The 7878-nt window shown below is 42.7% G+C and overlaps 1 long non-coding RNA gene across 1 annotated transcript; it reads right to left on the bottom strand.

The window, feature by feature from the left end:
• Positions 1-762: 762 nt before the first annotated feature.
• Positions 763-1190, bottom strand: LOC120410852. Its single transcript, XR_005603188.1, has 2 exons — positions 971-1190; positions 763-876 (listed from the first exon to the last, which is right to left on the bottom strand). It is a non-coding gene; the product is annotated as an uncharacterized LOC120410852 (long non-coding RNA).
• Positions 1191-7878: the final 6688 nt, after the last annotated feature.

Genomic DNA, 7878 nt, shown 5'->3' with positions numbered 1-7878 from the left:
CTGCTCTCTCCTTAGGGATCACATCCCAACCCTTTCCCACAGCCAGCACAGCTTCCCTGGCCCCATGTCCGTGGAGAGGCAGGGAAATCCCCCCTGCTCATCCCAAAGTGCCCATGGAGCAATTGTTCCATGGATAAAGTCGTTTGTTTTCTGTTTTTCTGCATCTTGCTCTAACACTTCCAGGGATGAGGAATCCACAATCCCTCTGGGAAAATCCCACTGGGCTGCTCCCATCTCCTCCTAAAAGTCCCCACAAAATGACCCCTGATTGTGGGGGGGCTTCCAGAGGCTTTGAGAATAACAACAACAAAAATGAGCAGCACTGAAGAAACTCAGTGATCCCAGAAATTCCCCCTTCCCAAGGCTGGCTCCTGCACCTCGGACTGAGGGGATGCAATTCCAGGGGAAAATTCCCAGGAATATCTTGTTCTCTGTTGGGATTTGATTGTCTGGAGCTGAGGTCTGGGAGCAGGAAGGGGAGGAGGCAGTTGTGCATCCTCTCACCCTCTACATTCAAATAACTCCGGAAGTTTTGCATCATTCCCAACGCTTTTTAATCTGGAATGAGCAAATCACAAATTAGGAATTCAGGCTGGGATTGCTTCCCTCTCATTTCCATTGCTTTCCTCAAATTATTGCCACAAATCCATCCAGAGCACAGCAAAACACTGGAATTAAGGAATTAAGGGAATGCAGCAACTCTTGGAGGCTTTAAAATAATAATAATAATAATAATAATAATAACAACAACAACAACAATAATAACAATAATAATAACAATAATTATTATTATTAATAATTGTATTTTATGATGTTCCAGTATCCACTGGGAACTTTTTCCTCTTCCCAAGGATGCAAAAGAAAGTCCCGAGGCACCTGAAAGAGCAAGAAAATTCTGATTTAATAATATTATTAATGATTAATAATATTATTCTCACTAATAAAGTATTTAAAAATAGGGAAAACAAACCTCTGGGAATTGCAGATAAAGAAAAACCTGGAATGGGCATCCTCAAAGATCAGGAGCAGGGCAGAGCATCCCTCAAAACATGGATTTCAGGAGGAAAACTTTCTGTGTCATCTCTCCCTGGAGGGAAAACGTGGGATCTGATTCCAGCTGGGATAAAGAAATAGTAATAATAATAATAATACTAATAATAATTAAAAAAAAAGAAGCTGTGTCTGTCTTCCCTCTATTTATTAATAATTTGATTTATGGCTGTTCCTAAAAATAAAGGAAGTACCCAAACATGTGAGTGGCTTTTTAAATCATGTGGAAATTCGAAAGCATTCCTTGAATTAATTTTTAGGATGTGGAATTCATGGGAAATTATTACTAAATTATTACAAAGTATTAGTAATTATCACTAAATAGTTCTCAGCCTGGATGTTTCTTTGCTTTTTACCAAATTAAGATGTATTAAAATGATAATGACATGGAAAATAAAATATATTCCCTGTGAATTTAAAGAGAGAATGTTGGGATGACTGGGAATATTAGGGTGGAATAAATGGGATTTTTCCTTAATTTTTCCTTAATTCTTCAGGACTCTGCAGGGCCTCATCCCCTGGGACAACAAGGAAAAATTTTCCTGACATATTCCTGACACTCCAGTTATCCTATCAAACCCTCTTCTCACTTCCAATCCAGCTGAAATAGGAACTTTGTCCTTTATTTATTTGCAGCAAATCCAAACACTGAGCCTGGAAAGCTCTGGAGGCCAAGGGAGATGTTGGATTTGATCCAAAGGGAAACAACTCCACTTTATTTGAAATAAAATCCAGGCTCACTCTGAGCTGTTTGTTGCTGGGAATTGCAAAAATGGGAATGTTTCACTTTAGGGCAGTCAAAATATTCCTTTTTTCCCCATTTTTTAAATCCTATTTGGGGTTTGTTTGTGTTTTTGGCTGAAGGAATTGGGTGAGTTTGACATGACACTTCATGAAGGCTGTGGGAAGGAAAACAGAAGGAAAAAGAGGGCCTGAGAATGATCCAGGGGCTGGCAAATAATTCTTGGAATGACAGGGAAGATTGATAGGCAATAGGAAATAAGCCAGACATCCCAGGTTTGGGAATATTTTTAAGCATCTCCCAGTTTCCAGCACACAATTATTCCCAAATCTCATCCCTGACTGGCTGAACTGGATCCCAAATCACCTCCTTCCTTTAGTGATGGAATAAATTCCCTTTTTCCTTTTCCCAGTGCCTTGGAATCAAGGGATGGAAGGGATGAACTCATGATTAAATTTGTGTTCTGCTGGAAAAAAGGGGGGAGAAATAGAAAGCCAGTGGAGGGGGGGAAAATATAAAATTATATAAAAATGATATAAAATCTTATCAATATACGATAAAATAGATGATTAAAATTCTATAAAATCTATAAAAATAAACCATGAGGAAAATGGAACAAGGAAAGGCCCCACAAAAGTCAGGAGGTGACAAAAAAGATGAGGGGACAAGAGGCAGAAGTCGTCACCTGAAAACAATGTCCCTGCCCTGAGCAGGCCGCAAATTTCTGCCAGCAGAGCTCTGGGGAAGGATTTTCTCCCTCACGCCTCAGCCTTGCTTTAGCCAGTTTTTAATTCCCCTTCCCTGGAGAATTCAATGTTCCAGTGGTGGAAGGTGGCTCTTCCCAAATCTCAAATTAATTTGGGATTTGCAGGAGCTCCTCGAGGTTCCTTTGTCCCCTCAGAGTCGGACTCCATTTTGTGAAGTGTCCCTCCAATAAAACCTGGATTCAGCCACTGGAGCTCTCGGGGGAGCCAAATCGCTTTTCCAAGTTGGTTTTAATACTTTTGAAATGAAAACTCTTTAAAACCCCCTCAATTTTGGGGGGTTTTAAGGTTACTGATCTGTAACAAGGATCCGTGTGGTGTCAGGAGCAGAGCAGGGCCTGGGGGATGTAAAGAAAATCGTAGTGCCTCAGAACTTGGGCACTGCAGGAATTTTGTGCACAAACTGCTCCTTGTCCCCTTGGGGAATTTCCTGTCACATCCACACACTGCCCTGCTGGATCTCCTGAGGAATTTCTCCTAAATTCCCCCAAATCTCTATATCCCCCAGCTGGGAATCACCCCAAAACTCAGTTTCTGGTTTCCACACTCCAACCCTGTCCCAGCCTTGTCTGAAGCGACTGCACCCTCATTTCCCATGGGAAGAACATGCAAAACTTCCCCAGAAAATGATCCTTCCTCCCTTTGGAAGTGCCCTGGCTCTGGCTGCAGCTCTGGGATGGATTTCCAGGGCCCTGCTGGGAATGCTGGTGGAGCTGCAGCCAGGCCACCTGCAGTGCTGGGGGCGTTGGCTTCTTTGCCAGAACAATTCCATGTATTTCTTTCATCTCCCTCAAAAGTTCCCTGTTTTCCAGGAAATGCAAATCCAGTTGAAAGTTTTCTTAGATTTCTTTTCCCCTTCCGCCCAAGGGACTGTTTTGACCACTTGAACAACCACAAAGAAAAAATCAGTGACAGGAAAAGGCGGATTTCTGTCTCCCACAGGAATCATTGATGTAATGGATGGAATAACTCCATTCCGAGTTTATCCATGGACAAAAGCTTTATTTGGCACTGGAGCTTTGGGCTTCCCAGCAAGATCCTCCAGCCCCAAGTGTGAACATCAGAAGTGGGAGTTTGTGAACTAAACCTCACCTTTCCAGGTCTGTCCTTCACTAAAGGAATCCTGGAATGTTTGTGCTGGAAAGGACTTAAAGACCATTTAATCCAACAGGGAGAGGGATATTTCCATGGCACCTTCCCTCTCCCAGGAGAAGGACTGGCCACCAGGTAGGGAAAGGAGTTTAAGATAAGATTTAGAGCTGGAAAGCTCTTCTTTCACCTTATCCATCACGGAATAAAGATGGATAAAACGTGGCCTCGATGTCCCTAAAGCCAGGCCCAACTCCAAACATTTCATTCCTGTGCAAACCCCCCAGTCCAACATTCACATCCAATGCACTGATTCCATTTTCCATTTTTTTTGCTGCAGAGAAGCCTGAGGTGACCATCCAGATGGGAAATTATTCCAAGTTTGGCATCAAAGGCTGCTCTGGTCTCCCAATAAACCATTTGTCCTGATTATATATTGGATCATGATCTCATTTATGTCCAGCTCTGAGGCCAAATTCTGCTCAGAGCTAGGCAAGAGTGACCCCACAAAGGCACAGGAAGGAGCAGGATCTCACCCTGGATCACCTCCAAAAGCATTTGGAAACACCTTGGAATTATTTATATGCACTTGTTCCAGTTCTGGATGGGAAATAGGTGGAAGCTTTTGATTGGAAAGATGGAAACACTTTTAATTGGCACAATCAGAATTAAAAACCAAAAATAAACCCAAACCAAACAAACAAATTAAAAAACTGAACAAAAAAAAACCCAAACAAAACAAAACAAACCCACAACACCCCTCCCCCCCCACCCCCCCGAAACAAACCTGAAAAATAAAAAAGAAAAAAAGGAAAAACGACGTTTCATTTCCCAAAGGTTTTGATCACTGGATTTCCCCCAGTAATTGGATTTTTTTTCCAGGCAATAAAACGGCTTCGGGAGTTTGCACATGGCAGCGGCAGAGCTTCAACTCCTCGAGTGACAGGTATTCCACAGAATCCCAGAATCAGCTGGGACCCCACAAGGATCATCCAGTCCACCTGCCAGTCTGGGATGAGTCCAGGAATGATCACAAGAACTGGGTTAGGCTTGGGAGGCAGCTGAGCCTGGAGCAGAGGTTGTGGATCATGGATAAGGTGTGGGAAGGAGCACGGAGAGGATGGAGGTTCCCACTGCAAATCCCAACTCTGCTAATCCCAACTCTGCAAATCCCAACTCTGCAAATCCCAGCTCTGGAAATCCCAATTCTCCAACCTTTAGAGGAACACCAGGGAGGAAAAGCTTGGCAAACATTTGGAAAAACTGCCAGGGATGAATCCTCGTGGTGGAAGGAGAAGGGGGCGTGAGCGAGGAGGGCAGGCTGGGATTGGAGGGAGGGATTTTGTGGAGTGTCCGTGCCCATGGAAGGAGGTGGGAATGGATGATTCTTGAGCCCAAATCATTCTGTGACCCTGGAAAAACTGGCCCAACCTTGTCATCCCTGGGAGCTTCCAAAGCAAAACGTGCAAGGAAAACCCTAAATTTATCAGGGCTCATCCTGCTGATCCCACATGGAATAAGAAACAAGAGCAAGCTGCTCCCTGCTGGATTTTCTTTCCCTGAAACCCAGGGAGGAAAGCAGCAGAACACATTTTCTTCTGGTGGCTGGACACATCTCAGGGAATGAGAATTCCTTAGAGTTCCTAAGGAATTTGAAAAGCTGACTTCTGGAAAAGAGGGAGCAAAGAATTCCAGAAGAGGAAGGAACTCCATGGAAACTGATATCGAATCTCTGCCTTCCGTTATCACACGAGGAAATAATGGGGAGACCAAGCCTAGGGAAAAAAATAAACAATATAGAGGAAAAAAGGGAATCAGTTGGAAGCAAAATCAGGAACTGAGGGAGGAAATGGAGCAAAATATAAAAAGGGAAAGGAGTGCAAGAGGAAAAGGAAGGAACGTGGATGAACCATGATGTGAGGAATGAATTGCTGGACAATGCCCAGAAACATCTCAGAACTGGGAAAAGAGGCAGAAAAAGGAAGGGAAAGAAGCCAAAAAGCACAAGAGCTGGTTTTATCTCCTGAGGATTTATTTGTAGCTGATCTGCAAACCTGACTTTGCTTTCCAGAACCACTCAGGAATTCTGTTGGAAGCTGCGGCCACCTGTGAACAAATCCCATCTCCAGGAGGTTCTCCTGATGTTAATCCCACCACAGCACCTCCTGCAGTGGTGTCCCCACTCCGTCAGGGACGGTCCGTGGAGATTTTCCCTCTGCTGTGGGAGGCCTCTGGAAGTGGCCACGGGAAGCAGGAGAAATCCAGAGCAGCTCCAGCTCTCGTTAATGATGAAATGTGGGCAGCAGGCGCAGAACCAGCTCTTCCCTGGATCCAGCTCTATGTCCTGGATTCCTGGTGCTCTTTAGCAGGACAAGGAACATCTCCTGGGACTCTGCAGCTGCAGCTGGAGAAACATCTTGACACACAAAGGAACTTCTGTATTTCCAGTTTGAATCCTGCCCCTCTGTGTCTTTGTGAACTCCTCATCCCAGTTACTCCAGAGGGTGGAAAATCTTTGCTCCTTTTGAGGATTTCCTCAGGATGGGTGATTTTTTCTTCTCTGTAATTAAAGAAAACCACCCAAACACACACAGGCACAGCAGGATTTGGGATTTAACCATCATTAGAATCATGGAATCACTGAATGGGTTGGAAGGACCTTAAGGATCATCCCATCCCACCCCTGCCATGGCAGGGACACCTCCCACTGTCCCAGGCTGCTCCCAGCCCCAATGTCCAGCCTGGCCTTGGGCACTGCCAGGGATCCAGGGGCAGCCCCAGCTGCTCTGGGCACCTTTTTAGTTCTCCTCAAACCCACTTTAAACAGATCCACCTTTGTTTCCCATCAGTTTTTTAGGCCTTTCCTTCCGTGAGGCCTCAGCTCCCTCAGAGGTGATGGAACACTTGACAAATTATAATCAGTGTTTTGAAGAGATCTCAGCTCCAGGTGCTGGGGCTTTTCACGTCTTTGCCAGAAGTGTTTATGTGATAAAACTTGTGGGATTAAAAAAAGTACAGCCAGAAAATCTGTGCAAAAAAATAGAATAAAATAGAATAAAATAAAATAGAATGAAATGAAATGAAATGAAATAGAATAAAATAGAATAAAATAGATTAAAATAGATTAAAATAAAATAAAATAAATCTAATAGAATGAAATAAAATAAAACAATAAAATTTAAAATAATTAAATAATTAAATAATAAATCTAATAGAATGAAATAAAATAAAATAAAGTAAATCAAATAGAATAGAATGAAATGAAATGAAATAAAATAATAAAATAAAATAAAAAATAAATTAAAATAAAAAATAAAATAAAGTAGATCAAATAGAATAGAATGAAATGAAATGAAATAAAATAAAATAATAAAATAAAATAAAATAAAATAAAATAAAATAGGACCAGGCCTAATTCCAATATCCTCGGAGCTAAAAAGTCCTTAATTAAGCCTGGACAGAGTTGAGGCACCTGGAACTGAGGCCGTGCTTATCCTAAGGAAGGGAACCTCCTCAAGGGATATTTGGGAACCTCCTCAAGTGGTGTTTGGGAATCTCTTCAAGTGTAGTTGGGAATCTCCTCAAGAGGTGCTTGGGAATCTCCTCAAGGAATGTTTATCCCAGTGGGAGCTCTAAGTGTGGGAAGCTCTTCAGGACAGGTAAACAGAGAGGAAAGTTTGGATGAGCTCAGGAGAGGGTTGGTAGCTGCTCTGGAACAACAAATCCAACTTTTAATATTCCCTCAGCACAACTTGGAGCTCCTTTGAGTTATTCCAGTGGCCACTTGGAATTTCTAGGAGTTATGAATTCTTGGAATAAGAGGCTCTTGTTATGTTTGGTGAGGGGGCTTTAAATATTGGGATGTTGTTCTTGACTGGGAGAGAAGAAACTCAGTGCAGAATCCCAGAATGGGACTGGGAGAGCCCTTCATTGCCTTCGTTCACTGAGTTTTGCCCACTAATTATGTTCATTTGTACATAAATATCTTGGATTTTGTAGGAATTTTGTCCCAGCACAAAATCAGGCCGGAGAAAAGACTAAAGGGAATTTCAGAGTGTTTTATTTCATTTAAAGGCTCACAATTAGCACATTTACCAAAACAAATTTACCTTTCCAGGCTCCCATCCCTTCCATCCCAGTTTTTAAGCATTGTGCTGCTTCCCTGGGCTACTCCAAGGAAAAAACAGGAGTGAAATCAATTTTTTTGGTGTGTTTTTCTCTCTATTCTTCCCT

The sequence above is a fragment of the Corvus cornix genome, chromosome 1 (genome assembly GCF_000738735.6).
Source record: "Corvus cornix cornix isolate S_Up_H32 chromosome 1, ASM73873v5, whole genome shotgun sequence".
NCBI lineage: Eukaryota > Metazoa > Chordata > Aves > Passeriformes > Corvidae > Corvus > Corvus cornix.
This window is presented reverse-complemented; position numbering and strand designations above follow the sequence as displayed.